At 45.7% G+C, this 12,841-nt stretch overlaps 1 protein-coding gene across 2 annotated transcripts in view; it reads right to left on the bottom strand.

Moving 5' to 3' along the window:
- hoxc4a (homeobox C4a) overlaps window positions 1–12,841 on the bottom strand; it is a 51,990-nt gene that overhangs the window by 18,622 nt on the left and 20,527 nt on the right. The window lies entirely within an intron of this gene.

Here is a 12,841-nt window from a genome sequence, read left to right on the forward strand (position 1 = left end):
GAGAAATTAATTTTGGCTTTCTAAGCACCTTGGCAGGGTTGTCTTTTTTTTTTCTTTTTGGAAGATGTGAATTTGTTTAGATAATAACCACACCAACAACGAGAGACAGAAGGCCGGGGCAGTTAATGTCATGGCGGAGACGGGGCTTATACTGTTCTGAGAGGGCGGGTTTCCCAATACCTTTCATGAGGTGGCAGCTACTCTCAGGTTGGCGATGCCCGGGGTTGTCGCCGGTAGGAACTCATTGAGCCCATTGAGCAGGGCGCAGGCCGATCTTTATTACAGTAATGTGAGGCCTGACCGAACGCCTCTGAAGATCACGACTGCTACACATTACTGTGTTCTCTGGGACTGATTTGTTCCTCGGCACGAAATCGGCCCAAACCATCCTGGCTCCACATTCAGAGACTGCCGCGCGAAGGCAAAAATCATTTACGCTAAAAATAGTTCCTGTAATATTTTATTAGGAATATATTATGATTGTTAGGCGATAATACCAACGCATGCGGATAAACACGGATATTACATCCGGTTGCAACCTGTTCTTTGTAAGTTAAACTATTTTTCTTCGTTAAAAAAGACCCGTGAAGTCAACACAGCAACATAGATACAAAACTACATACGGCTCGATTCACAGTCATTGCTGTACCCACAGGCCCTGTAACAATGCGAGTACTCTTCCTGCTCTTCATGACGAGAAAGAAAACGAATGGTCAATTATCCTGAGATTCAATGTCTCCCTCATTTTGTTCAAATACATTTTCTGCTGGTCACATACAGGCCTTTGCAAGACCGAGACTGTTGACGCAAACTTCATGTCGGTTTTTACCGACTCGATTACCTTCCAGTGACAGATCGCGTTGTGTGCAGAGCACGTTACTGTAGTCACGCCAGCCACGGAAGAAACAAGGCAAACACGAAACCCCTCACGCTGACGTTTGACTAAAGACAAATCCTTGCAAAGACCGTTCCGAAGAATCGGTGTGTTTTAAAATAAACCAGAAAGTGAGATTAAAAGCGAATGCTTCCGCAGTGCTTTCCCCGTGTGCTAACAGCACGGGTGATGTTTTGGGGGGGGTGCGGGAGGGGGCGAGAGTACAGCCGTCTGTTTCCTCCGCTAATTGACAGGAAGACAGAAAGGGACAGTCAAGCCGGGACTCGCGGCGCCCCCCGGAGCCCCGGCACGGCCTCGGTGGCACGCGCGCGCGCTGCGGTGAGGAGCGCGCGAGGGGGGTCACAGGCACAGCCATGTCGGCGCGAATCGAGTCATCCTGCACGACACAGCGTAATAGGGCCCTGTGCTTGGGACATGTGGTGTACAGCTTCCTTCTCACCGCTTTGTTCCTCAACCTCCTTTACACGCCGGGTTCGAGTCACCAGGGAAATCAATCGTGATTTAACCAAGCGATCCTGTGATATTTTACGACAAAGAACATTTTTTTTTTATCCTCCCCACCCCCCCCGTGGCGAGCGCAATCTCAAAGCGCCTTTACAACGAGTCCAGTTGATACCGGCCACAATGAAAGCGTGGCTCTTACAGCCTGCTGAATGCCAGCCAGCCGCGTCAATACGTGTTCTGCCAAGCCGTTCACGAACCCGCGCAGGATTCAAAAGGGGACGTAATTCCAGCTACAGAAAGGTGCCACAATCACAGAAGGGGAAATCGTTTCTGAGCAGAATTAAAGGATCTCCCATGCTGCGCTTCGGTTTTTCTGTGTTTAAAACACAAAGCTCAGGGAGTGGCAGTGTGCCACGATCGTGCCTCAGCCAGCCAATAATACATCACTCTTGTAAGATCTGGCTGATATCCACTGACAATGTTCCAGCAGCCCTTTAAGCATGAGTAAATGTTTACTCCGATGGTAAACTATGCATTGATCACGTCATCGGCGACGTGTCTCCTGCGTTAGCACTGCTGTTGTTGAGCAGGGCTTCGGCGATTCCCCTGATCCGAGACTCGGGTGGTTAGAGCCCACAGGGACATAGATAGCCCACGCTGAAGCCCCCACACAGCCCACAGCAGTAGGGAACGGCCAGCGTGTGGAGGCCCACGTCTGTCACCTCAAAGAAGCCTTGGGCCCACAGCACAGCCCCAACAACACCGCCAGCCAAGAACGTCCAAAGCCGGGGATTTCATAAACACGCACAGGTGGCCCCCAGACACGATTCCTCATCTCACTGCTCTAGGTAGCGCGGGTATAGAACTTGTCTTTCATACCCCAGGTTAAGTGGACCTGTTACTCGACACGGCTCGGAAATGCAAACGGAAACTGTCATGCAAATATCGAATCTCGGTGGGATTCCCAGGGTATGGACGGGACTCGAGACCACGGCCTGTCGCATTTGTCGTGATTCACTGCTGCGCAAAACACATTCAGCAAAGAAAAAAAACAAACAAACGAAGCTTAGCGAGGACTGGACACATCTCGTACAGGAGGAGCCTCTGTTATCGTCTCTGAAGAGCGGAACCACGAGCAGTACACACGCAGCGAGGAGGAGACACACAAACACCCTTTTCCCCAAGGACATCGGCGTCTAGCTAATCTCACCCCCGCCGCACACGTCCCTATCCCTAAACCGAGCACGTCAGCTCCAGTTTCCCCGGGAGCACGCAAACGTCCAGTAACGAGGACGACCCCTGTGCTGGGACGGGTGAGGAGAGGAGCGAGGGGGCATGCAACTGGAGGATCATGGGACGACCGAGAGCCAAGAGGCGGCGGTGGACAGGAGCGAGCCCACAGGCGTCGGCTGCCAAAGCAACGTGCTGCAGCAACACCGGGAGCCAAAAGCCACGCGTGTCGGCGGGACCCGTGACGGTTTCGCCGTGCAGACGATCGCAGCTGCAAGGAGAACATGCGCACAGGGCGCTAAGAAACGCACATCTTTTATTCAGCAGATTTTTTTATAGCCGAGATTGTCATCTGAGCCTCCAGTATGCTAACCACTCGCTTCCACGTGTGTGTGTGTGAGTGAAAGGGTCGGTATCCGAGCAGAGATCTTTGCAGAAGGAATTGCCTGAGCAGGACAGCTTCAGAAACGCTTACATATTGAAAATGACCGCGCCTCTCCGCCTAGCGGAAGCTGCCGTTTGACTGAGCGTCTTTCCCAGTTCTGTTGAACCCTGTCCTTGCACTGCGGACTCGTGTTCCCGACAGCGCCCCCTTACGGGCAGATTCTTTATCTACTCTGGCCTCTTCTTAGAGAGCGGGGAGTGGGGGCGGTTGTGTTTTGTTATTTCCTCGTGACCTGTTCCCCCACCGAGGCTGAGATTCGCCAAAGTACAGGCAGCGCCTACAAGGAAAAACAACGGAGTCCAGTCCAGTGAGGCATCTGCTGCACAGCTGTAGCTGATGGAGGTCGTGTTTCTCGGCTCGTCCTTCTCTCGCCTCTGACACCTTGTTCTCTCCCCGAGCTGGAGATTCCCGACGTTTCGAGTATGTTAACCCCCCCTTCTTGATTACATCAAGCGCACACACGGGGGTTATAGTTTTCTGCAGTTTTCTCTCAGTTCCTTTTAAGGCGCAAAGTTGAACTTGGAACATCTAGCCGGTCGAAAGCTAAAAAGTCCTGATTTTTTTTAAAGTTGGGTATCACTGTGGTAGCTGTTATTGTTTTAGCCCGTGTAGTATTTTGTGCTGAGAAAAGAGCAAAACAAGTGTCATTTATCATTCATAGGTTGTATAAGAGACATGCTGAATAGGTTTCTAGGTCCACCCTGGGCATTCGGCTGTATTAGTGATGAATTCTATTTTAGACTGGGTCTTTCATAAACAAAACGCAAAGCGCTGCACCACAGAACTCAGGAATCGGGCACCATTCACAACAGGCATTATACTTTTAAGATACATAGGAATTACGGCGTAAACAAGCGAGCTTTGATGCAGCATTTGGAAATAACACAGGTACTCCTCGTGTCTTCTCTAGGGAAACTCACAGTCGGATCTGAGGCGGCAGAAGAAGACGCACCAGAAGGGTGGAGCGCGCGGGGAGAGGTGGAATCTGTTCTTGAAGACACGAGGCCGGCTGCGGTAAATCTCACGCGCCCCTGTGCTGAAAGCGTGGCTCTGTGGCCACGAGGAAAAGGGTACCACCAATAGCCCCCAACCCCCCCTCTCTCTCTCACACACACACACACTACTCCCACCGCCACCATCTTCGACGTCAGCAAATCCAGTAATTTATTGCGCTCTCAGCCCATTATTTCTCATTAGGGTTTACAAACCATTCTGCAGTGCCAGGATGTAAGTGCTCCAGCTAGTGCACGGGGTAACGGTGGGCCTGACGTCATTTTCCCCATCCCGTTTTCTGCTCGCCATGACCCCGCTCTTTCCTCAGGAAGAGGAAGGGGGGGGGGGGGGGATGAAACTTTGCAAAACCGTCGAATGGCAAAAGCTAAACGCAAATATTTTTAATGTGTGCGCAATAATAACTGAACGGCTTTTTAGGTTGTTTTAACAATTTAGAGCAAAATGTCTTCCTTATGGACACGCAGGAGTTGTGTTTCGGACCATCTCCACCCGAATGTGTGCTGGTGCTAATGTAAGGACCAAAAACATGATTCCGTTTTCCGTAGTTGAAGTGGCGCCCCCTCTGTCTGTGACTGAGACCGACTTATCATCCCAGCAGAGCTGTGACCTAGGTACGACTCCAAACGTCTCTCTTCGTCTTCCGGCTCTCCAGTCCTCTACTCCTAGACTACAGCTGACTAACACTTATCCCGCTCAGAATAGCTAATAACACCGGGCAGAGAGACGGGCTCTCCAACGCTATGCGCTTTCGCATGACCGCACTACCTTTGCCTTAGTTAAGCTATAACCAAGCGCGGTTTCAAGAATGCCCCGTTCATATATGGAAAAGCCCGCCTGTTCGGAGAGGATCTCAGTGTGGGAGGCTTCAGCTTCCCTTCGGAAACACCCGGGACCTGCTCGTTAAGCGCGCAGCGTTGGAAAAGCCTCGGAACGGACAACCTGCTGGCCGTGTGTTTTGGGGATCGGAAATGGAAACGGGACTGACAAAACCTGCCCCTTCCCGCCCTCAGACCAATCGTAACGGCATTTTGTCCCAGCTTCCGTCACATTTTAAACCGTCTAGAACAATCTTCGAGCTTCAGCCAACGGTAGGTTGAAATCTTTGACTATGAAGTCCAATATTGCTCGCGCTTTTGTAGAAAGAACAATACCATTTAAAATAGTCCTTACAAGCGGAACACTATAGAAGGAAATAAAAAAAAAAATTATTGAACACACGTTGTTTTCGGGGTGAACTAAAGACGCCGACCTCGTGGCGAGACCAGCCCAGCGGTAACCGCGGGTGACCCCGCCCCTCGCTTGGGTCACGTGTCTGATCGGAGGCGCGGGAGGGCCCGAGGGCAAGGAGCTCGTGGCTGCTTTCTCTTTTCTCGTGAGCCTTTCCTCCAGCACTAGTTGTTATAACGAGACAAGGGCCGTCACTGATATCCTTTAATCTGACATTTTTGTATATGTAGCAACATAACAAATTATAGGCACCCGGGAGATCACCAAAGCAGAGAAGCAGCAAGCAGCATGTGAATATGAATATAAATATATAATATATATGATATATATATAGATTTATAAGATAATAATATCATCTACCCCATAAGTGCATACCCCTAATATAGAAAAGGAAAAGGCTCTTTACCATACCTTAATAAATTGATGTGCTCGATTACCATTACGTGTAATTGGCAATAATGTGGTTAATAAAATCCATAGAGTTTAAAGAATGAAAGTTTGTATGTGTAGATACTGGGAACTGCTTAGATGTGAAAAACAGTTTTCAGTAGCCAGAGGAAGCCAACCTTTTACCGTGTTAATAAATGTTTTATTTCAAAACATTAAAGACACAGTTACATTCCCTCTGTTTTGAATCACAACCATAATGCATCGAAAACCGGCAACTATCATATCTCGTTCTATCAGTGATTGGACGTTAACCAATAGTCATTGTAATCAAAACCAGAAAGTTCCGAATGGATTTATTGAGAAAAAAATATTTTTGTTCAAATGGAAGTCTACCGAAACCGAAAACAACTTTAGCACACACCTAAACAAACTGAAGCACTCCACATGAGCAGTTTTCAACGAAATCTGGAGCTCCTCTCTTTTCTGAATTTTCAAAATCTACACATCGTTAATGAAATTATATCTCACAGCTGTTGAAACGAGCGTATAAATGTGTCATATTTTGTAAACCATTTAATACCACCATTGAATCGTGCTCCACTCGCAGAACAGAGTAAACAGCAGTTAATAAACATTACACGAACGCGCACCTTGAAACACGTATGAAATAATCCAGCTACATAAATAATATTCTAACAAATCTGGCAGATTTTAGTATTTGCCTGCGCTTATATGTTCACAGAGGATTAAAAAACAACTACAAGAGACTGTAAAACTAATAAATTAAGACATGCGAAATTACTACAAACACTCTATTAAAGGAGGAAATTAAAACTTATTGCATTATTTGCATTTTCCTACTATAAGATTAGTCTAGTTGTATTATGATTTTGCCAATTAGAGTACTGTTTTGTAGGAGAAATTTATTTTAGTAGTATCTTTAACTGTACTAATCGTAGTGGAATTCATAATACTAGTGTAAGAATGCGGACTCGCTCCTGTAATATCAATCTTTCTTAATTTAACCGCATGGCGCTTTTTAACTCAGTTGTTGACTGATTCATTTTACGGATTAATACATTATTGATAGGTACACTACATTAAATTTGAGCTATGGTCTGTGTATGGCCAAACTAATTGTGTATTTCTGTAAATTAATTATTAATAAAGAACCATACCTCTCACATTGTTCTTCAGGTTTAATTATGTCCAAATGCACCAACACCGGGTAATTAAGCTTTAAGTAACTCGTATGAAAGTCTGATGCGCATCCGCGTACAATAAAATGAATTTATGAATTGAATGAATTAATAAAATGAATAGATATATAAGTAACCTCCGCCCGTAATAAGGCCGTGCTAATTATTCAAATTAAAAACAATTCTTTGAATTATTCGAATGCATGTTTTAATGTTACTTAGATCCTCGTTATTGCGTGGGATTACAGTTTTCAAGTTGGATACTTTAACCCCCGTTTCCGAATCGAGGTCTAACAGCCTTTTTTCATAGTCTTTGGTCTCAAATAAAAGTCTTTTACAAGTGGAGGTGCTAACAAGCGCGCTTGTGGTCATGCTTTCCTTTACATTTCCAATAAATCGTGAACGGTGCCTAATGGGAAAGTAAAAATAAAACTTTTACAACGCCTTAGCATGAGGCGCCACGGAAGGCGCTATATAAATCAAATGTTACTATGATTTAATAATTGTTGTCGTTTTGTTGTTGCAGGTATCACCTGGAGACGGAGATGAAGGCATGACTTTTAAGTTCCACATTATTCTTCTTAGGAAATCCGCTTGTGTTATTTACGCTCTTTTCTTGATGTCTTTTCCAACTCAATTACACCTTACGAAACACAACTCAATCGTTAATAAACTCGCCAAACATACGAATCAGTACCTGTGGATGCTGAAATATTGACTAACGTTCTTAAGAAACTCTTTCGACTAAGTCTGATTTCTCAATTAAGGGCCTACATGCTTAATTTAAAATGTCGGTTATAGATCGGGCCCAATGCTACCGAATGTTTAAACTCGTATTTTAGACAAGATGTCTTTTAGTAAGGCTATTTTAGACATTTGGGGCACTTCATAATTATTTCAGACTGAAAATTACACGTTATGTAAAACGTGATGAAATGGTAAGTGATTTTTAAGAAACAGAATTCTAATACACTTCTGTATTTTTTTTTTCCAGGAATCTTTCGGCTTTCTCAGAATGTCACCTTTGATGTCACAGAAGAGAAAGGACAGTAAAAACTATCCCAATTTCAAAACGGAAGTGAATGAGACACGGCTCCGTTCAATTAAGTGATGAATCTTGATGAATGCGGAATGAGGAATCTTCTCCAGACAGACTGACAGTGGACCGGGACGTTTCCTTTAAAATCTACCCATTTAGAACTCTATTTTGTCCGAATGGGGGAAAAAAAAAGTCCTGTTTTGATTGGTCTGCGAATTTAGCTCGGGATTACTGAATTTCCTCTGCTGTCCTGAAAGCGTTTTGTTAAAGGTGTTTCACGCGTTTTAAAGGGGAATTCACAATAAACTGTCGCAACGGTTAAAAGTCGAAGGTTTTGTGTGTGTGTGTTTTGTTTCTATAACAGCAGAAAACGCCACGACCCGACTGACTGATGCAAACAAACGCCACATTCCACCTTTGTGATGTCACAGATACGGGGAGAAACGCGCCCCCTCTCCCCCTCCTCCTCCCTCGCACACCTTCTCAAGCGACCGCCGCAACAACACCACCAGCTGTCCCCACCGCACTTACCGTTATCAGCACCTCCAATACAGGTGCTAAGAGCTCCATTTTATTTGCGGACACACCGCTCGCAAACTCGACAAGTTTACACAGACTATCTCCGGCCATTCGCACCCTCTCTCTCTCTCTCCCCAGAGGCCCCGGCCGGGCGCGGTTCTCGACGCTGTGCTGCCAGCGAGGACACAGCCAAGACACGACCTGCCGTTTCTGTTATTCGGTTTCTGTCCCTGCTGGTGGCCGCAGAGCAGACGGTCGCACGGCTCGGAGGAGGCTGGAGGGCTCTGGTCGCGCTTTAATTGCACCGGCGGGGCCTTGAGAAACTTTACTCTCCCTTTTGTTCCCGTTTCACATAGAAAACCGCACAGACTAAAAGCCATCGCGATATAATATAAAGCCTGGGCCAGAGACAAAACATTATATATATATTTCTACAGCTCGAACTGTGAAGGGGGGGAGACAAAATAGCTTTAAGACCACACGAAAATGGAAAGTCCTCGCTGGAAAACCATTAGCGCCACAACACCGACGTGCTTGTCAACGAAATATTGCATTACAGTATTAATTAAAGCCCCCACGGGTCACCAGGGGGCAGGTATCTATTTCATTAAGCCGAGAAACAAGACATTTACTTACAGAAACCGTCTGGGATCCATTTGTGAAGTGGAGCAGGAGGGCTACAGTAAAGAGTCTGGCGCGAGGTAATCCACACTAAACGCCTGGTCCCGCGGTCCCCGAGATAAGAGAAGCGAGCAGCTGTGATTCCGGACAGTTAAGATTATATATGATGTAAATATATTGAGGGTTTGTCAGCTCTCGCAAACCATAAAACTTACTTTAATGACACCACGTGTTCGCCGCGGGCCATTCAGGGCCCGTGCTCCAGGCAATCGGCATAAATAACCTTCAAAAGTTTAAAAGTACAAAACAAAACAAACCGATTTTCGTCCACAAAAGCAATGTACCCTATAGTGTTGAACTCTAAAGTTCAGTGACAACGACGCGGCTGAGTTAGGATAAGGTTCGTTTTTTTTCCCCCACAACTCTGCAGGACGTCCCGGTCTCGTTCACAAATGTTTTAAGTACAACTGCGAGTCAGAGGGGTGAGTAATGTGGCTTTTTTTTCCCCCAACTTGGAAAAAAAAACTTTGAGCAAAGAAAGAGAAGCGTAACAACTTCTGAGACCTCGCCAGACCTGTTAGCAATGCGAAACACGCTACTGTCTTGAGCGCAGCGACTTAAAAAAAAAATGCTTTTATCATCGCAGACAGGAAGACTTTTAACAGGCCTGAACATTATGAAATGCAAGGCAGGGGCGAAAGAGAAAAGGTTAATTAATCACCTTCCTACCTGCTGTTTAGGATTATATTAATTGAAAGGAGGTACATTTGGTGTGGTAGGAAGTTTCAGTCCACGGGAGCCCCCTTCAAAGTTTTTTTTTTCATGCTTCGCTTTAGTTTAAAAAAATGTTTTTTTTCCACTCTGGTAATGAGCTCGTTACTGAAAAAGCAGGGAAGGCGTGACATTTACTTCAGGCGAAAGCAGACAGAACACAGGACCTCACTGAGCCCCGCAGCCCCTGTGCCCTGTACTGTCAGTGAGAAATACGCTGATCATCAATACCACGCTTTAAATCTGCGTACTGTTCAGCGCACACACACATATAAAGCATATTTTTGTTTAAATACACCGGTGTTCGGGTTTTTTCGACGTTTTGCTAGCAGACCCGGACTCTTAAATCTTTCGACGAACGCGTTTTGGGTTTTTTTGTCAGTGCGCACTTTATTCATCAGCTGTAATACCTCATAATTATTTTACTCTTATTCATTTGACCAAAACAAAGTGAATCTGTTCATTTCTTCAAATGGTGCGTCGCAGCTTCATAGTAGTGGTGGGTATTTAGTAGTGTTCTCCGTGCTACACCGATTGATTTGGGTGATCTGTTAAGAGCCGTGTCTTAATGTGCTAAGTTTTTTTTTTGCTTTTTCGAAAGCAGGATGGTTTTAGTCTTTTTTGTTTGTTTTAGGAACAGACCCCTCTCCCTTTGCGAACTAAATACTACAAGTTATCACATATTCTTTTTAAACACTAAGTAAAAATCAAATGATTTTTTCTGGGTTTTTTTTCCTGTCAGGCAGCTTGTAGCTCCTGTAGTATTTCCTCCCAGAGCCTCAGTTCAAGCCAAGCGCCCCTGTCGCTTCGCAATAAAACCTCATATAGCCCCCTCTTGCCTATCGCGCCCGAGAAGAGCGAGTTTCATATTTGAATCTCACTTCAAAGGCAAGAGCTGTTAATTTGTCACTTTTGAAACTGTGGCAACTTCCCTCCGCGCTGTTCCCTTTGCGCCGACAGGAAATCGCTTTCGTTGTTTGAGAGGTGCGAGGAAACGCTATAAAATTTTTATTGCGGGCCGCAAAAGGTTTATTGGCATCTGCCTGCGCTGTAAAAAAAAAAAGAAAAGAACGCCAGAGGAAATGTAAGGCGCCGACGCGGAAGACCGGTTTCTACAGAGGCCAGTCTTCAAAGCAGAAGGGACTGAAAGCGCTCCGAGGGCGAGGAAAGTCCGGGCCGGTGCGAGCCTGGGTGACAGGAGCCACGGCGAGCGCGGCGGAGTTTAAGGACTTGAAAGCGAAGCGGGAAGGATGTTTTGCAGTGCTGTGTGAAGGCTGTGTTTTTGTAAGCGCACCTCCGGGGCTGTCCCCCGCGCAGATCTCCCTCTCGTTATCTTTAAAAAGCTGTCCCCCCCCCCGTCCCCGTCTATAATACATAAACGTGGAGAAGGACTGCTCTGCTAGTTTGCAGACGTCCGCGCACACCGCAGGCGCACACGCTCGGATGTCGGGCGGACCGCGCAGGCCTGTCGAAAATATGCGACTCGCTCAGAGGACAACTCACTTGAGTCTGCGCTTGGAAACAGTGTCGGGCCGAGCTAAACACAACTTCGGCAAAGGGACACGTACAGGTTTATTTTTAATACTGAGGAGTAAAAAAGACCCAACGTTTCGGCTGTGGAGCCTTTTTCAGGTCTTCACACACCTGAAGGAGGCAACACAGCCGAAACGTTGCGTCTCTATTCCTTTCCTCACGGAGTAAACCTTTACGTATCCCTTTACAGCCTACGCATTCTGCTGCAGCTGCCTACTCCACCTTCAGTAAAGTTTGCTAGTTTGCTGTTTTCATCGTTTGCGAGTATTGACACCTGCGTCATCTGTCCCATCACACACAAAATTACATCATAAGTCTAAGTTTCTTTCTTTCTTTTTTGTTGTTGTTGTTGCAAGGTTAGCATGAAAAAGCAATCATTTAAAAGCATAGAGAGGCGAACAAAAATGCACTCGGTGGAACTCACTTTGGATACTTTACACTTTATTATGGAACACACAGTTATACAAATTGGAACCAGTTCAGTTATTTTCCTTAGCATGCTGCTTGGATGCACGTGGTAATGCGGACACACTATTAACACGAACAAGAATAACATCTCGACACCGTCACCTCCTACAGCAGAACTCGAGAGAGAAACTGCGCGATTTCAAACGTGTTAACCCTTTTCACCGAGCGCCAGAAAAGGAGACTTTGGGGAATATTTCCTCCAAAGAAAGCTCTTTCGTCTTTTCTCTAGAAAAAAAAAACGGAGATCAAACTAACCTTAGGCTCAGAACTCGCAGAATAGGTGCATATTATACGCCTGCCAGTTCACGTGGGATGAGATACAGCTCACGTTCAAATCACGTGAGAAACTATTTCGATATTAAAAACATCTAAAAATCTCGATAAAAGCTAGCGTCGTATGAGAGCTGTCTCGTGCTTTCAAAAAGGACGAAGATCCTGCAGGTTTCAATTAATTAATAAATGTATCTACCGTATTTGTTTTTTACCCCTAACACAGCGCTTGAAGGTTTGTGCTGATGGTACACAGAGTTTCTGGAGACACAAAGCCGGAAGGCTGAGGTTAATACTTTTAATTACAATCCATTAAGGCTATCGAGAAACCCGTGTTAACTTTTTAATTTATGCTTCCCTGGAAATTAAAGGTCAGCTGTGTACACTGTGACCAAGCAGTACGTCAGACTGTAGTTTCGACCATCAACGTGATATTATTATAATATCCATTTGCAGCTGTAAGTCGTTACGATGGCTAAACATTACCTAAATATTAGGCCCCTTTACAGCTGTATCAGTTTTATTTATATTGTTTGCTTGCACAACGCTTTCTAAACTACCCTCAGCTTTTTTTTGTGTGCGCAACTTTTAAAGCCACAGCCGATGTCTGTACTGTCACAAGGGGTGACCAAGATCTTCGAATTTCTCCACGCTTGACTTCTCTATGCGAGATATGTAATTACAGAGATCACTAGCGAAGAGACGCGTCTCTCTGGACGAGCACAGCCTTAGCCGGAACTAAAGGAAGATGTTTCTCTTCCGTTTCTGGAAAGGTG

Source organism: Atractosteus spatula, chromosome 1 (genome assembly GCF_055471065.1).
Source record: "Atractosteus spatula isolate fAtrSpa1 chromosome 1, fAtrSpa1.hap1, whole genome shotgun sequence".
NCBI lineage: Eukaryota > Metazoa > Chordata > Actinopteri > Semionotiformes > Lepisosteidae > Atractosteus > Atractosteus spatula.